The following is a 19,380-nucleotide window of genomic DNA, read 5'->3' as shown; positions in this document are numbered from 1 at the left end:
TGTACCTTTTTAATAGCACCGGCTTGTGACACCGGATCTTGCCGAATCCACGTCCAATTACAGTTAATTAGACCATCAATTAGCATTGACAGCATAACGTGAACACAATAAATATCCTACGCTCGTTCCCTTCGTTTACCAGCGAGGAGGTGAGGAGAATATACTTAGGCATAGCAATGGAGGACGCACCACAGAACAGTAAGAGTTTGAGAGTGTGTATGAATGAACGCGCATATGTGTTTGTCGTTCTTCAAATTTCCACGCTTCAGTTACCTTTGAGCCTAAAGATTCTCATCTGCATGTTTTTCTCCTTTTTCTCCTTATTACACAGCACTTGACCAAAGGGGTCTTCCTCCTTCACCCTCCTATGGGGTAATTTGATCTCATGTTCAGGGTAAGCAATGTGGATAACAGTTTCCACAAACTAACAAGTGCACAGATGATTGACACATTTGTGGCCCTTTTAGCCACTTACTCTTTCTGAACGTGTTTGTGGCTGATTTGACATTTTGACCTTTGTGCTATCTTGTATTGCACATTTGTGTTTTTGTTTTGTTGTTTCTTTCAGACATGAATACAATAGCTGTATATTAGTGGAGCGTGATCTAGATTCTAGTGGAATCCTCTCACCACAGTCCGGTAAGAGTGGAGCCCGTTTTTCTAACTGTCTAGGTCCTGATGAATGCGATGGACCCTACTGGGCCAGTAGGAAGAAAAACATGGCAACCACATTCACCACAATAGAATCCCCAACACACCAAACACTTACTTTAATCACCATATTGATGCCAGTTATATTAAAACTGATGTGACGTCTATAATGGCCTTTTAAACTCACTTGTTTCTGTAAGGGCCCAACTTAGTTTAGAAGTGCATCCCTGTAGTCAGGTGTAGGCCTGCTCTCTATCAAATCAAGTTTTTAGAGGGTGAGGACTGGTCAATGATGAGGCATGACATCAGGTGGTGTGTGAGACCAGTCTTTCACTTTTTGTGAGATTCCTGCACTCACAAATAAACACTGTAGCACCTAGGTCACCTGACTGGGAGCGGCTCTATCTGTGCTAAACAAGGCAAATACAATCCATAACAAATAAAATAAACGATTTTGGGTTTATGCCTTTCTGAATGGAGTCGGCTAACCTAATAATGTTACCAGTGTGGTAGAATGTTTGTGTGTATACATTAACCTAAATGGGCTGATATGTGGATATTTCTGAGTTGGTCGCCAGCAAAACCAATTCAACACACCTACTATTTGAAAGCCTATTGGTCTTCACCAATAATTTCACCAATAATTGCAAAGATGTTCCCCATCCCAAAAACAGGTGTAAATTCACGCCAGTCAAGGGCATGATTAATTAACGTTTTGCTGTATGAAGGGGCACCACACCTCATATTGTAAAGAGGCAATAGGACATTTTCTCTTTGCATATTTGCTATCACATTGCTATTGACTGAATGTACACAAAAGCATTGCCAAATGTGCAGATACCTTTATCAATTTAGTACTCTTACAAATCTAAAAGCGCTACAGACTTGAAGTTTACTAAAGGAATCTTCTTTGGTATGCAAATAGGATGAATCAGAAAACAGTAGTTTCCTCAAAATTCTTTAAATGACCATACAGAAACAAGCCTACAACATTACCCAGAGGTCTTTTATGAACCTAAGAGAACCGCAACATATATTGTCTATCCCTCATGTATTAATTATTAGATAGATGGACTATAATAGTGGCATTATCCAACTGACGTATACCATAGGTATAGTAATACTTTAAGATGTGCAAGGCAATGGCAGTGCTCCTTCCAGACTAAGGGGTTTATTATGGTGGCGAGCAGCTCGCCACCACTGCCGGCAATGGCGATTTGCCCACCATCAAAAGGTGATTTACCCACTGCCATATTAGAATGGCATTGGGAATCACCTTAGTTCCACGGCGGGCTAAAAGACCGACCGCCACGGTTCCACAAGGCTGTCCATTTCCACCCGCCTTGCTGACCCTAAAGCAGACAATCATTTTCGGCAGTGCCGGGCAGGAACCGCCATAGTGATTGTTATGGGCCTCTCCACCTGTCTTTTTGAGGCGGATTCTCCACTGCAGAAATGCAGACAGAGACTGACTTTGAGGCCCGATTACACTCCCCCGGGGGTGGGGTGTGCACTTGGGTGGTACCCATGGTACCCCCTCTCCATTTCCATGCACATGGTGGCAAGCACCACATCGTGCCTTCCACGTTGTGCATGGAAATGCACAACATGCCTCTTTGGCATTACGGTGGGTGCTGCCTACAGCAGTATCCGCCGCAATGTCAAAGATGCTGAATGTGACCTTCGGGGTGGACTGATAGACTGCCAAATCCTTGGTGGCGGTGCAGCTATTGCCCTGTTACACACCAACCCTCCCTGTGTGATGTATGTCAGGAAAGTATGCACAAAGTGTAGCTGTCACTCTACCCAAGATGTGAATTGGAGTCAGGCTGCAAAGCACATAGAGTTAAGCACAGAGAAATGCCCATTTTCCAAAAGTGGCATTTCTACAATATTAATGACAAATCCACCTATACCAATAAGCAGGGTTAATCGGCACTATTCCAAACATACCAAACAATGCAGTGCTACTCCTTTCAGATCAGGAAATACGACTGAAGTGCCTTCAAAGGAATTCCTAATGTCAGCCTCTGAGAGGAATATGATTCACACCATGAGAAACCAAATAGGCTGTTTGTCACTAAAAGGACATTAAAAACAATAAAGGCAAATGTCCTACCTTTAATCTACATAGCACCCTGCAAATAAGGTTACCTAGGGTCTGAAATAGTGGTGACCTTTATGTAATAAAAGGGGAGTTTCAGACTTGATAAGAAACTCTAAATGCCAAGTCAATATAGCAGTAACCTGTGCAAGCTTGTCCGACAGTGGCAGGCCTGAGACAGGTTAGACAGGTTACTTCAGTGGGTGGCATAAGCAACACAGAAGACCCACTTGTAGCATTTAATATATAGGCCCTGGGTATATGGAATACCACTGTACAAGGGACAAACAGCTATATTTGTAAGCCAAACAGGTGGGCACATTCCAGTTCTACACCACTGTGAACCCAGTTGGAGCCCTTTGTCTATGCTCCCCAGACATGCTAAGCTAACCCAAGGGGATTCCTTAGCTATTGTTGGCCAGAGCCAGGCCATCCAAGGGTTTCCAATCTCTGGCATATTTCACAGTGGGATTGGTAGCTACAGGTGCATTACATATTTGCTCTACTTTGCCTCCCACTAATTTGAGGGCTCTACCCTGCCACTGGTCCCCCAAACCAGGGTCTGCACCCTTAGGCTGGACAGGCGTTTGGGGAGAGTTCTTCCTCCCCTACCCATCCTTTCTGGGGCTCTGTACCTTCTTCTTAGTAGTGAAACTCCCAGAATCCATAACAGTCAGTCCTGCACAATTCTCCCATCCGTTCAGGGGTGCTACCCTGCAACTGTTTCCCCCAACCCAGGGTCTGTACCCTTAGTCTGAGCCTGTACCTGGCATGCAAGGAGTTTCTCAATAGTAATCCTCCCCTCAAGGGGAACACATTATTCATGTGCTGCGTGAGAGTCTGCCTGGTACTGGCCTCATGACCCCTGCCCATATGACAGAGCAGGATTGAACAGCCCTTCAAAATTGTTTGGTGTGCTTCCCTTCACCCATCCCTCTAGTGCGTTGCAGCAACTCCTCCACATACTCCCCCCAAGACTGGTGAGCCAGTTGCCTACTGTCATTGAACCACAATGTATGCTCTTCAGGTGTGAAGCCATACCTCCTTATCAGTGTTTCTTTCATGGGGGTGTACCACTGCCTGTCATTCCCTTCCAGGGCCAGTAGGGCCTCCCTCTCATCCTCAGGAATATAGTTCTCTGTAATAGTTCCCTAATCTTCCTCTGGGATCCTGAGCAAAGCTAGAGATTTCTCATACTCCTGAAATTACGGAAGTATGTCAGGCCCCTCCTTCAAACTAAGCACTAAGTCTGTAGCCATATATGTGTTTTTTCTAACATTAGAGAAACAATTGCTGCCAGCAATGGACTCCAACTGCAGCACTGGTAAATCTACAACTCTCAAACTATGCCAGAGTGACTTTTTCCCTGGTAAAGGCTCTTTCAGGCTCTGCCATCCTCTCCTGAATGAAGACTCCCTCAACCTCAGCATTTCTCTCCTCCGCAGCCAGCTGTGTTAACTGCAACCACAGGTCCATCTACTCCCATCTATCTCTGAGCTCCTCAGGGGACAGGGAAGAGGAGGTGATACTGCTCCTGGCACTGGAATCAGCAAGGGAGTCCAAATCTATGGGTTCTCCCTGTATACTGGCGTCCTTGTCCAGTCATTCTCTCCCCCCTCCTCAGAATCTTCAGGGTCACTGCCCTCTGGGAGTGCCCATTTGAAACCCTCCCACTCAGTAAAGCAGAAGTAACAATAAAAAATGACCAATGAGAGAATCAGGAGAAAAACAAAACACGTAATGGTCTTATTGCAGTTTTTTGTGCAACAAATGAGTCACTGTTGTATCACCCCAACACAAGGCCTGTCCTCACTGCTGATCTCCAATGTTAGAAATTTGAGTTTCTGGTTGCCTAGAGTACCCACCTAAGACAGGTAAACCCACCACTCCATTAAGGGCAAGGGAGTAACACTTCTAAGATGAGCCCTGCTCACCCCCTTGATAGCTTCGCATAAGCAGGCAGACTTACCCCAGGAGGCAATGTGTTAAGAATTTGTGCAACAAGAACATCAGTAACACAATAAGTACATCAGAAAAGCGACCCCGCAAAGGAATAAATAAAATAAAATCCTATATTGTACATAAAACATAGACCAAATTGACATAAATCCTAAAGACTGTGCATCCTATTTGAATCCTGGAGCAGCACTTTTTATACTGATAAAGCAAGAATCAAAATGATATATATGCTACCACCTGGGCATGTAATGCAACAGGTTATGAACTGAGGAAAACATTAATTGTCACATGAGTGCAAGAACACCAACCAAGCACATGAATCACTATGAAAACCATAGGTACATGGACCACTAAATGACATCATGAAGACCAGAAATGCAGAAATCATGAAATTCCACCAGACACACAGGGTGTAGCGCCCCTGCCCTCCTATTATTTATATACAGTAATAAGGCTCCAAACATAGAGAATAACTGCACGTGCCTGTGTATTACAGGAAATATGGTAATTTTGTGAATCCTTACTCAATGAAGCAAGGGCCTCCGTCAAGGACTCTCCTTGGAATTCCCACATACAGTAGGGGGGAAATGAGCCTCTTTTGTGAGGTAGAAAGGAGCCTATAAAAATGTAAGTGTATCTCCCTCCCCCTCTATAGGCTGTGTCCTAACCTCACATAAGGGGTTTGTTTACGCCGGAATGTGTGTCTGGAGGCAGAGCTGGGTTGAATGGAGGTGTTGTACACTTTTCAAGTTATTTTAAAGTCACCTCCATATCAAGACATTTTAAGTAAAAGTACAAGGTCTCTGACCGATGTGTTTAGACAATGCGTGGAATTTTAACCATATGCTGCTGGCTCTTGCAGGCTGCACTGTGCCAGAAGGAACTGTTATGCTGCCAGGATGTTCCGCCATTGGACTGACTTGCTTGCTGTGCTGGTTTGCTACTGACTGATTACTGGGATGCAGAATAGACTGCCACCTTGTATCTGCACTGATTGTGTTGGCCAGGCTGCCTGCTTTCCAGGACATTTATGATTCAAGTGATCTCCTGGGAACGAAGCGTGTGGTGATCACTGTGAGACTGAGGCGGGGGGGCAAATTGCAGTGGATTATTCCAGCGAAGTGCGTGGTGATCAATTTTCTACCTCTGCGAAAGTCAGTGTTGCTGCTGCAGAGTCCCACCCAGAGGAAAAGCCTGCTCTGTGTAGAGCATGGGCCCTGCTTCCAAGGCCTGTCAACACTGGCTATCCAGCCTTCAGGGGAGACTTCTGAGGCCACTTTGGAAGGAACAGAAGAAATAAGGGCGTCTAGGCACAAGTCAAGGAAGTTCCAGAGACTCAGTTGTTTCTCTTGCCATGAATCCCAGAGCATAGAGGACACAAACATAGAGAATGGACTCAAGTAACTCTGCTATAAGTATTCACAAGAAGAGCACCCCAATTGCATCCCACCTACATGAGATGAGCAGATACTTGATATTCTGACTCTCAAGTGATACTTAATGTCTCGAGGAGTAGAGGTCTGAACTCTGTTGAGAATATGCCTGCAAATGCACCATCAGGATAGATTATGCGACCTTGTATAATTAAGCTGCCACATTGGCAATGAGGCATCACTTGACAGATACAGTACACGAGGTGGTACTGCAGTAAGCCTTTTGGATGATCTACTCCACCTCCTCCACATCTTCATTGATCTTCTTGGGTTTGGGAGGTACTCCTTCACCCAAAAGTCTTTTTAGGCTCATACGGCTGGTATGTGTTGGTCGCTAACTTAATGACCACTGAAACAACATTTGTTAAGGTTCTCATCCTGAAATATCAGTGGTCTGAAAGACAAGGGGCCAGATGTAGGAGCCCAAATACCGGTTGGTAACGGCCGATTTCGGCCGTTACCAACCTGTATTTAGGAATCGGTATGTAGGGGCCAATTTTACCGATTCGGTAAATTTACCGAATCGGTAAAATACCGAATCGGTATTTTTTCCGATTCGGTAACTTCCAGATGTATGTGGGACTCTTCTGAGTCCCAAAGGCCTTTCAGATTCGGTATTTTACCACCCAATCCAATTGGGTGGTAAAATACCGAATCAGGTGTGCTTGCATTTGGGGTGCTAGAGGGTGTCAAAGTGACACCCCCTGCACCCTGATTCAGAAAAGGGGGTGGTGATGAACAGAGTGTCTGAATTAAGCAGACGATTAAGCTTGTTTCCTTCCCAGTGTAAGAATTGGCTTTTGTAGTCTGGTCTGCCCTGTTCCCATGATGCACTGGACCAGGGACAGACTAATTTGCATACAGCCAGGTTCTGAAACTGGGATGGTGCAATGAGCTAAAAAACGGTGTTGGATCTAGCCCTGATCTCTTGACTGGGTGAGAGTACTCTGCTTAATTCAGAGACTCTGTCCATCACCACCCCTTGTTGTAAATAATTTTGTCCACCCCAAGCGTGGAAGGGTATACTCAGATGTGAGTCCCTTGCTCATTGCACCATCAGGATTCAAGCAAGCCGGGTTGAAGACGCCTGAAATGGCAGAAACCGGTCCCCGGAAGCTTGTTTCCTTCCCAGTGTAAGAATTGGCTTTTGTAGTCTGGTCTGCCCTGTTCCCATGATGCACTGGGCCAGGGACAGACTAATTTGCATACAGCCAGGTTCTGAAACTGGGACGGTGCAATGAGCTAAAAAACAGTGTTGGATCTAGCCCTGATCTCTTGACTGGGTGAGAGTACTCTGCTTAATTCAGAGACTCTGTCCATCACCACCCCTTGTTGTAAATAATTTTGTCCACCCTAAGCGTGGAAGGGTATACTCAGATGTGAGTCCCTTGCTCATTGCACCATCAGGATTCAAGCAAGCCGGGCCGAAGACGCCTGAAATGGCAAAAACCGGTCCCCGGAAGCTTGTTTCCTTCCCAGTGTAAGAATTGGCTTTTGTAGTCTGGTCTGCCCTGTTCCCATGATGCACTGGGCCAGGGACAGACTAATTTGCATACAGCCAGGTTCTGAAACTGGGATGGTGCAATGAGCTAAAAAACGGTGTTGGATCTAGCCCTGATCTCTTGACTGGGTGAGAGTACTCTGCTTAATTCAGAGACTCTGTCCATCACCACCCCTTGTTGTAAATAACCCCCTGCACCCTGGCAGGAATCGGTGTTTACCGATTCGGTAATTACCGAATCGGTATTTCCCATTGATTCCTATGGGCTTCACAGCCCATAGGAATCAATAGGAAATACCAATTCGGTATTTACCGAATCGGTAAATACCGAATATTAACGATTCGGTATTTCTATTTTTTTAAATACCTACATCTCCCACCTTCATATTTACCGATTCATAAATACCGAATCGGTAAAATTTGGTATTTATGAATCGGTAAATAAGAATTACCTACATCTGGCCCAAGATGAAGAGGGGATTAGTGATAAAAGCTTCCAGATGCCACTCACCCAATAGTCTCCTCCTATAGGAAACTCACCTGACTGGATTTCCTTATCCATTCCTGGCTCCCAAAAACCTGCATCCCTACTTCTGAAGAACTCACGTTCTCATGTGTAGCCGATGCGGAGGCACCGTCTAGGATATTGCATCATTGTTTAGGATCATTAACGGGTCCCATCACCGTTTTCTAATTGTGTATACATATCTACCATAATACACGGTTGCTCTACTCTGCTAGCATCTGTTCAAAATACAGAACTAATCCCTAATTTTTTTTTTTTATACTTGGCTCTCAGGACTGCCATGAACACCGAGTCTGTAAAGGCCTAAAACATAAAGTAAAGCTGGAAACATGTCTATTTACACAACTTAGCAGGGGCTACTGCTATTTGCAATTTATTGGTGAAACTGGTTTCAAAATGTAACTGCAATGCTAATTTTCTTCTACTCATGGAAGGGCTTTAATGTATTGTTGAGAAATGAAAAGGGTGCAAAGCTCGCAAGCTGACACACATCAGGTGAAACTGGCTACAACCTCTTAACTTGTAAGCAACAAACCTTCTAAGCCTTAGCCGTTGTCAAGCCGACCTCTTCCAAATCAATACAATTGTTGATCACTGTTACTTATATGACACAAGGCTCATAAGTTTACATCTTCTTGCCCATGATTAGATTAAGAGAGTGTATCTCAGTGCTATGGCTATGTCTGGTCTTGAAATATATCCAACAAAAGCTCAGGCAACATGTTATACCTAGGCCATTCCATGTAGGTCCTTTAGTGGGTACTTCAACAGAAGACGTTCATTCAAGAGTAATCAATTGCTACACTGCTCTAAAAAAAGAAACCATACATGCCAAGAGCTTTTAGCTTTACCTAACAAAACAAACACATTACAACTCTGCGCGTGTTCGGAAAAGTTACAGACTGTGAAGCTGTAAAGGTTTCGATTTCGATCGTAACACGTATAAGGTATTATTATCTACATACAAAGGAGTGTTTAAAAAGTGTTACTTGGTAAACTGTGTTCTTTGCATTTTGATGATTCAAAAACATCTAAATAGAAGACATTAAAAAAATATCGTTATCATTAGAAGAAAAAAAAAGTATTAATATTTGTTATTATTATGCTTCTTAATTTAAAAAATGCTAGCATTTGTATATCGTAAACCTATCCTCGGAAAGGTGTGCTGGCGCTTGGGGCGTTGGGAAGATTAATAAATAATAAATGCCCTTTTCTATGCACCTGTAAACTTGGCTTTTAAACTTTCACGTGCCCAGTCTGTATCTTTACACTTCCACCAAACACTCTGTCACTGCTGCTTTAGTTTTGTAGTGACTCATTCATTGGTATGTAGTAATTCATTCACTACATTAAAACACTAATGGCCACATATACAATATCTAGCATATCCCTAGGAATATGCCAGTTATTGTGCACCGTGACACCACCACGATGGATGCGCCATGTTTACAATGCGGTGCACCAAGGGACAAAAACGGCACAGATGTGTGATGTATCTGAGTTATAAAGGTGGTGCATTGTTTGAGTTATGTTGCAAGTGCAACGCATCTCCAGCAATGCTCTGGGGGCCCTATGCTCAGAATGCTGTGTCAATCCTTACATCTGCTTCAAGCTAGTGCAGGGTTTTAACACAGCATGAGGCCAAAAGTGACAAAGTGAAATCTTGTAGATTTCACTCTGCAACTTTTAGGAGGTGTTCCTGCGCCTGAACACCCCACATCCACCCATGTAGGAATGTCTCCTTCTGGTACAGGGATTTAGAATGTGACGCACCTCCAGATACGTCACATTCTAAATACCACACACCATGGGGCATCTTTTGCACCACCGCTGTATCAGAAAAGTGATGCAACAGCGGTGTAAAAGAGGCACAAGGGGTTGTAATTCTGCCCCTAACAAACACTTACAAATTCCGATTCTCCTATTACCATGACCAGAGAATCTGGATTTCATTAAAGACACGGAGGCTCACATTATGCATACAACTTTTACTGCGTCTCCAAGCAGCCGCAAACATCATAATAGAAAGGTTCCAATAAGAACATTCATAACAAATAAACTCCAAGAGTCATCAGAAGACTGCCTCTTTTAAATGAGGAAATTACAGAGAAGTCAAAAAAAACAGCAAAGGATCCAAACAAAGTTCATAAAACTGTAACAAGTTCCAGAGTCTCGAGTAACTTCAGAGGAGCATAGGAAGAGAAATTCCAAACAAATCGGAGTCCAATCCAAACATCCCAAGGTTTAAGAAGGGTTATCTGAAAAGTATAAAAAATGTGTAAGTTTGTGAGAAAAAACAAAAATGAAGAATCATTAAGAAAGAGACATTTCGACAATGTAATATAAGCAGTATTTGATAAAGAGAAACAATTGTAAAGAGTACAATTCAAACAAATACACTTCACCTCCAGGGAGGGAAGGGTGGGATAATGTGAGCCTCCGTGTCTTTAATGAAATCCAGATTCTCTGGTCATGGTAATAGGAGAATCGCAATTTCATTACAAGACCGGAGGCTACATTATGCATGTTGGTAGCTTTGTAAAACTACATCAGACATATGTTCTATAGGTTTGCAGTAATGACGAGCAAAAGTGCTAGCGATTGACCAATCAGCAGCTTTAAGGATATCATCCAAATTACCTCCAGACCAAAGAGATTTGCTAGCCATAGCACCTCTTATAGAATGAGCTTGGAATTTACGTAAATTAATGCCAGCTAGACCCATAACAGATTTAACCCACCTAGAGATAGAGCTAGAGGAAATGGCTTTATGAGGTTTAACAAAAGAAACCAATAGTTGATTGACATTCGGAAAACGGAGAAGGGACATTCTCTCTTCATACTCTTGTAAACAATCGACAACACAAAGCTTAGGACAGGAGTCAAAGCGGGGATAGAAGATAGAGTCAGACATAGTTTTAGTTCTACGATAAATCTCAAATTTTACACCAAACATATTAAAGGATCTATTAGAAATGTCCAATGCTCTAACATCAGAAACCCTTCTACAAGAAATGAGACATAGAAGAGTAGCGAGTTTGAAAGAGAGAAATTTTCTACTGAGAAATCTGTTATGAGGCCAAGAAATAAAGAGGTATAAAATTAAGTTAACGTCCCACAGAGAATCATATTTCGGCCTTGGTGGTCTTCTCAGACGGATGCTCTTCATGACTCTACAAATAATAACGTTCTTACCTACCGTTTTACCATTCACCAGACTATGACCAGAAGAAATTGCAGATCTATAGCAATTGATGGTTCTGTAGCTCAGACCTCTATCAAATTGTTCACATAGGAAATTAACTATGTGAACAATAGGTGCCTCAAGGGGATCCAAGTCCCTTTCCAAGCACCAACGAACCCATGTCCTCCAGATGTTGTTATATCTGTAATGGGTTCCTGGGGACCATGACTCAGAGAGGAGAGTCGAAGCCGTTGTCGAAAGACCTGAGACTTCGTTAGATCTCCTGACACTCTCCAAGCAAGAAGGTTCAAATTCCCCGTCTGTATTAGAGGATGGATTTCGCCATCTACGCCTATTAGAAGATGATCCTGGCATCGGATTAGGAAAGGGGTATCGTAACTCAGTTCCAGAGCTGTTGGGAACCATGCTTGGGAGGGCCAGAAGGGAGTGATCAGAACGAGACAGCATTGTTCGGTTCTGACTTTCTGCAAAACTCTCTGAATCATTGCGAAGGGGGGAAAGGCATAAGATCTCAGATTCTTCAACGATTGAAGAAATGCATTCACGGCTAGAGCAGCGGGATCGGGCATCCAGCTGAAGTATTTTTCGAGCTGGAATGTTAGTCTGCTTGCGAAAAGATCTATTTCCAAAGGTCCCCAAACGGCATTGAGGGAATTGAAAACCGAGATATCGAGTTTCCAGTCGCTGTGAGCCCTGAGGAACCTCGAGTTCCAGTCTGCAGAAATGTTCGTCTTCCCAGGAAGATATTTCGCTTTCAGGGCGATCTTGTGTTCTAAGCAGAACATCCAAAGTTTCTTTGCCAGATTCGAAAGGTCTGCAGATCTTGTGCCACCCAGGCGGTTTATATAGGCTACCGCCGAAATATTGTCCATCTTCAGAACAACCGATCTGCCTTGTAGGGAGTGTTTGAAACTCATCCATGCGTAAAGACCAGCGGTGAGTTCCAAATAATTTATGTGTTGGAAAGATTCTTCCTGAGACCAGGATCCACCAGTATTCTGGTCTAGAAGGCAAGCACCCCAGCCATGCGAACTGGCATCTGATTCCAAAACGAATTCGGGTTTCGTCCCAAAAATCGCTTTTCCGTTCCAGGCATCTAGATTTTCTAGCCACCAGTTCAGTTCTAGAGTGGCATCCTTGTCTAATGAAATGAGGTCCTCGCACCAAAGACCGAATCTTAGAGCTCTCCCTTTCACTCTTTGGAGAGCTCGATAGTTCAAGGGTCCCGGGAATATCGCTTGGATAGAGGAAGAAAGGAGACCGAGGAGTCTTGCAAGATCCCTGAGGGGAAATTCTTTGAGCTTCAGAACGCGAATTTCCTTTTTGATTTTCATAATTTTTTTGGAGGGAAGAAGAAGGAGACACTTGGATGTATCCACAGTGAATCCCAAAAACTCCATCGACTTTGAAGGAGTTAAGACAGATTTTTCCTTGTTGATTATGAAACCTAGGTTTTCCAAAAGATTCATAACAGTTTCCAGATCTTGGGAGATTTGAGAGAATTCTTGAGACATAATTAGAATGTTGTCTAGATAAATGATTAAACGAATTCCTCTTTCTCTGGGAAAGGAGGCAATTGGTCTCATCACTTTGGTAAAGCACCAAGGGGCTGATGAAAGACCGAAAGGAAGGGCTTTGAACTGGAATAGACGATCTTTCCAAATAAATTGTAGAAAGGGTTGGTGAATTTCCCCATGGGAATGGTGAAATAGGCATCCTTCAGGTCTAGTTTTACTAGCCAATCTCCTTCTAGAAGAAGATCCCTCAAGAGATGAATCCCTTCCATTTTGAAGTGTCGGTAGACCAAAAATTTGTTGAGATGTTTTAAGTTTATAACCGGTCTCCAACCTTTGTCCTTCTTCTCTACAAGGAAGAGTGTGCTGACAAAATTGAGTTCCTCCATTGGGACCTGTATAATTGCCCCTTTTTTGAGCATGGAAGAGATTTCTTCCTCTATCATACTTTGTTGATCCGGGGGAATATGGAAATTTTTTGGAAGAGAGAATTGCTTTGGGGTTTCCGTGAAATCTATTTTGAAACCTTGGACGGTGTTCAAAACCCAAGAATCTTGAGTAATTTTTTCCCAGTTCTGGAAAAAGAATTTGAGTCTTCCTCCCACCTCTGAGGGGAAAGAAAGAGGGGAGGGAGGGGGGAAAGTACTCACTTGGTGTGGTGTCGCTGGAGGATTGTCCGCGGGATCTGTAACCTCTTGATCGCATGCCCCGGCCTCTTTGTGGAAAGAATTGCGAATAATTGGTTTGTTGGAAACCTCTTCCGAAGCCTCTAGACCTTGAATTGGACATTTGATTAAATTGGCCGGAAGAGCGGCCCCTAGTTCCGGCCCATCCAAAAGGTTGTTGTTAAAGACCTTACGCATATTCTGCTGTGCCTTATCCAAGGCAGTAAACATGGATACATATTTTCCAAGATTTTTTATAAGTTCCTCACCAAAGAGGAGACCTTTCGGGTTCTGAGATGTTTCTTTATCGGCCAGATCTGAAAGCTTTGGGTTGATCCTAGTTAGGACAACTCTACGTCTCTCAGCATTCAGGCCTGAATTTGCATTTCCAAGGAGGATTAGGGCTCTTTGACTAAGGCCCCTTATCAAATCAGTATTAAGAGGGGTCCCATTAAGGTGGCTCTCCTCTGCAGCATCTATAATTCTCGCCAAAGGACCAAGGATATCTAGGACACGGTCTTGGCAACCTTTAAGAGACCTCTCCATCCCTTTGCGGGGGTCTCATCCAAGTTTAAAAAGAAATTTTATTAATTCGGGGTCCAAATTAGGGGTTTGGCACACCTTATCACCAATCGAAGGTCTTGCGCACTCAGCCCTCAGGATATTACGAGTATTGCGCTTGAGGGGAAATCTTATCCATTTATGAATGAATTTAGCCACGTGATCGTGGGGCCACCATTCAGAGCTCCTGGGGTGTGTAAAGTTAAGGGGTGAAACCATTTCCTCCCCGAGGGGGTCAAGAATCTTATCTTTAAGAACAGAAGAAGATGAAGATTCCGGAGGATTAAAGAGATCTTCATCATAATCATCATTTAAGTCTAATACATATTCATCAGGGGTGCTATCGGAGTTATCATCCCCACAATCATTGCTGAGCTCGGGGTCATTAGCACTCATTTTTTGCGTGCCGCTAAGGACACCAGGATATCTCGTGCCGCGTTGGACACCATAATGAGTTGTGCCGCGGTGGACACCATGATACATTGTGCCGCGGAGGGCACCCAATTGGTTCGAGGTGCGAGGACCTCCCATATATAGTGAGGTGCGAGGACCTGCCATAGTGCTCATAGGGGGTAAGTCTTGTAAATTTCTAATCTTTTTTGTTTTCTTACCCCCTTTTGATTCATAAGAATCCTGATAATGACCATCAATAAATTCCTCTTCATTAGGGGAGATAGTCCTCTTAGAAGATAGGGCTGTGCTCGAAGGATTGCGTGGATGTAGTTGCAACTTATGTTGTTCAGCACCCGGGGTAGGGGCAGAGGCACCCTCAGAGTCGGAATCCGACATAATTAATTTATTTCTACTTGTTATTGTAGCCAGATATGAGGGCGAGGTGCGTGGTGATTATTCTTTTTTTTCTTTTTTTTTTTAATAAGAATATATTAGAGTTTTTTGAGTTTGAAATTAAATTAGTACATGAAATAAGCGTGTCTTTTATCTCTTCTTTTTCTTTCTCAAAGGACCAGTCCGTGTGAGGAAGGGAGCAGCTGATCGCAGAGGTCGAGTAACGGACTCGTAGCCTCACTCGCGAACAGCTGAAGCCTTGAAACCAGTGACGCGAGGCATTGTTTTAGAAGAAAGGCTCCTGGCAACGCACTTGCGCGACGTTGTCTCACCTAAGGGCCTTTCCTCTGCGTCTCGGGGCTAAGCTCGAGCCTGCGTCTTCGTCCCGAATTTGAGACGAGATTCCCTCTGTAAACCGGCAATGAAAGCCGAAAATGCCAAAATATCGTAGCGGAGAAACGTAAGTTCCCAAATAGATCCACAAAAGCGGAACGCGAAAAACGACGTTTTAAACAAAAATACTTACGTGTTGCTGAAAAGGAAGACCCATTAGGTACAAATAAGATAGGGTATAAATACCTTAGATAAACAACGCGTTAATACACACCTAAATCCGACCATAGGGAAGGAGGGAAAGGGCGGATTTCCGTAAATTGGAAATCGGTATGGAAAGGGAAAAGGGAAGGAGGGGGGAGTGAATGTTAAATCAAACCCTTAAACTCCTTCAATCAAAACATTAGTAATAATAAACTAACAATGAATAAGGCAAGATAGTAAAAGGTTACTTATCTGCTCAGAGCCGCATTTAAAAGAGGCAGTCTTCTGATGGCTCTTGGAGTTTATTTGTTATGAATGTTCTTATTGGAACCTTTCTATTATGATGTTTGCGGCTGCTTGGAGACGCATTAAAAGTTGTATGCATAATGTACAAATTCACCCAGGCAGTTTCACTAGCAGTGCAAAGGGAAGCATTGACTTGTAACATATTTATGCACATTTGTTACATTCAAGTCCTTAAGATGTACTACAGTATACTATAAGTAAACACCCTATAGATTAAAGCTGTAGCACTTCCTTATAGTTCTGCACTTTCACATTCATCATACACTAGTAATGTATTCTTTCAGTCAATTATGCACTACACATACATACATCTAAACTTTCACACACTAGCATATAAGTTTAACTCTTTTTTTACCAGAGTAGGTAGTTCTGAAAATTACTTGTTGTTTTGTAGTTTTTTTGTGTTTTTTAAACAGTTTTTTTTTTGTTAGGAAAAAAAGGAACAGCAAACAAAAAAGCTATTAACAGGAACAAAAAAATAAAAATAATAATGCAGAGAGCACTGGTGCTGCTGTTTTCTCCTGCAAATTAAATCAATTGACTGTTCGCCGTAGCATAATAGTTGTTTACAAAATTTAGATTAAATTATTAAATCGGCAAAATCTAGATGGATGTCTGGATGTGAACTTGCAGATCCTGTTGAAGTACTTGGTTGTGCTGGTGGAATGTCCTCCCTGACTCTTGTGCAAGCAGCATGGGCATAATTTACAGGGTGCTGTTTCTTGATATGCCTCACCATGCTTGCAGTCCCGAAGGAATAATGTTTGTTCGGATTCCCTCTTGATAGTACAACAGAGCAGATTTTGCAGGTTACTTTTGCAGCATTTACCTTTTTTTCACCTGCTGGAAATGAAAAAAATCCTTATCACTGCCTCTTTTCTTTTTGTGGGTGGATTTTCTGCCACAAATTCTTCCTCAGAAGAGCGCTGTGAAGTGTTTTCTTGCTGGGCAGCCATGATAAAACAATGAAAACACAGCTCCTTTAGAAAAAGGTGTTTCTTCAAATCAGCAGTGCATTGCGGGTGCGCAAGTTATAGTTAGCTAGGAATTTCAATGGCTTGTATGAGTGAAATGTCCAGCTAACTATAACACTGGCGCTTTCCTTTGAAAGTGTCAGACAGATGATGGCCACGCATTCTTCATTGCAAGAAGCAAGCATCAGAGAACAGGTACTTGGCAGTCTTTTCAGACTGTTCTGTTAAATATTTAAAACCATGAGAGGCATAGTTCCTGTTCGAGGTATTCCCAAGGTATATAACACTGCTTGTATGTGAAAGTATTTAAGAGTGCTATTTTACGGAAAAGAAAACAAAAATTTCGCTGATGTAAAATGAAAAATAAAAGTGCAGCACCAGCATGGTTTTCAGATTGCTGTAAACATTGAATTTTACAAAGGAAACTTTCGTTTTAGCTCTGTCAGTGGTGGCGCTTTTTTAAAAAAAGGCACAGCTTCCCTACACTGTAGGATTTCACTACCTCTGGATGTTATCTGTACATAACGTAGTGCTGGCCTATGTATACTGAGTCCCTTGGTGATGTTCAAGAATCATTTTTGTGACAGGAATTTGTGTCAAAAAGGCCAAACCACCCATACTTTCCTAACTGGGTCTGTCCTGTTGTGTTGTAAATCACATCTAATGTTGCCCCTGCTGATGTATGTCAACTATCCCACCCCGTGCGATGGTGTTTGGTGGTGTTTGGCAACGTTCCTACTGGTATTTAACCCAATCCCCGCTCATGACGAGCTCAGCTCGTCATGAGTTGCGACGCTCGTACACGCACGACGAGTTGAGCTCGTCATGTAAAGCAGCTTTTTTAAAAACGCCGCGCACAGCGGGAAAACCTCTAAAGGCGATGCGGTTAAACAACCACATTTCTAGATGCATTTTAATTCTGTAGGATTTGAGAACCTTAATGAAGGTAACAGGTATAAAGTGTTGAAATATGAATAAAGTTCAAAATACATTAATCAGAATTAAAAACTGGATGATTAAGTACATCATTTAGAATATAAAGGTTTGTTCAGGTCGAATACATTTATAAGTCTCTTTTGCATTTGAATTGAAAATGGACGTGGCTTCAGTTTTATGTTGATACTGTGTTGTAGAAAGTGTCCACTAAGAGTCATACTAAAAGCTAGCTCTAAGCAAAGCCAGAACAGAAAAAGATGAACCCAGAAATACCCCATAGTTCTACTTATGGTGAAGCCAGGTCTGTATCTTTTGGAAAGGAAAATTTTTCAAATGTTTGTACTTGCATGTATGTTTTTGGGCTGGCTGTCGCTTCCTGTTCACGTGGAGCCCTGGAAAACGTATCACAGTCAATGAAATAGCCAGTAGCTGTAAGATCAATTGTTGAAATTGCATCGTATTTAGTTAAAGTTATTTCTGCTGTTTTTGTTGAAAAACATTGAAATGTTGAAGTTAATAGTTGATGTCTTTGCTGAAAAAACGTTCAGATGTTGAAGTTATTATTTGATGTTTTTGTTGAAAAACTTTGAAGCTTTTATTATTTGATGCTTTTATTGAAAAACTGAAGCATTTATTATTTGATGCTGTTGTTGAAAAACATTGCAACATTTTTTATTTGATGTTTTTGTTGAAAAAACTTTGAAGCTTTTATTAATTGATGCTTTTGTTGAAAAACGTTGGTGTACACATTTATTTTTGGCCAAATTGCAACTTGAGTGTTGTCTTGACTTTTATTTTGAATTTGAAAGGTTGGTTCAAGGAGAACTGGTTCCATTGCATTGTTACATAGTCCCCCACTCCATGGATTTGATTTCTCAAACCTGATGAGCCTTTCAGCTTGAATTTCTTGAATAGTAGTGAGAGGGATGTCTACTATTGTGGAATTCATGAAGCCTACTGCTCAGTATTGGCAACATAGGTTTTGGTTAATTCTTTCATTTGAAATTAATCTGGTGCTTTTATCACGGCAGGATGCGACAAAAGTACAGTTCTTGTTCCTTTCACATTAAGGACTGGCACATGTATTTCTGTATGAGGGCCCAAATTCCTTTGTGTCCGCGATCTTTTTTTTTCTCTGTCCAGATCCACGACTTTTGGATTCAGACAGGACTTGCCGTGATTACCTCAACTTCCCAGTGGTGGCCTGTTTCACTTTGACAGAATCTTTGTTTGTTTCTTTGTTTCCTTTAGTTCCTGTAAAACAGCCAAACGATCATAGATACAGAATGGTGTTCATCCGCCACTGTGCCTTCACATGTATGATCAGGTTCCCACATTTGTAAATGGGGTGACACCTCCTAGAGAGCTTCTTGGCTGAGTGTGTATTGCCCCCTGAATCCATATAAGTGTTTGACCCCACTAATGCCCAGCCTAATACCCTAGCTGTTAAGGATTGCTCTATGCCCCAGTCCTCCTCTCCTCTACATTAATTCCCTCAGGATGGCGTTGGAGCGGAGTTCCGCAATACTACCTCCATCCCTTCCATGGCCTCTTAGTAGGCTCGAGAGCCAAGTGAGTGGCCACAGTCAGGGTGTAACGTTGATTGCGTAACTCCTGTTGTGGACTCGCAAATCTTTTTATAACAGTTTTGAGCGTCAGCCAAGCATTGAGGCCATACTTTTGGAAACTTGAGCAAGGACCCACTGCCACTAAGATATATTT

The sequence above is a fragment of the Lissotriton helveticus genome, chromosome 7 (genome assembly GCF_964261635.1).
Source record: "Lissotriton helveticus chromosome 7, aLisHel1.1, whole genome shotgun sequence".
Taxonomy (NCBI): domain Eukaryota; kingdom Metazoa; phylum Chordata; class Amphibia; order Caudata; family Salamandridae; genus Lissotriton; species Lissotriton helveticus.
The sequence above is the reverse complement of the archived record's forward strand: the minus strand, read 5'-3'. Positions refer to the sequence as shown.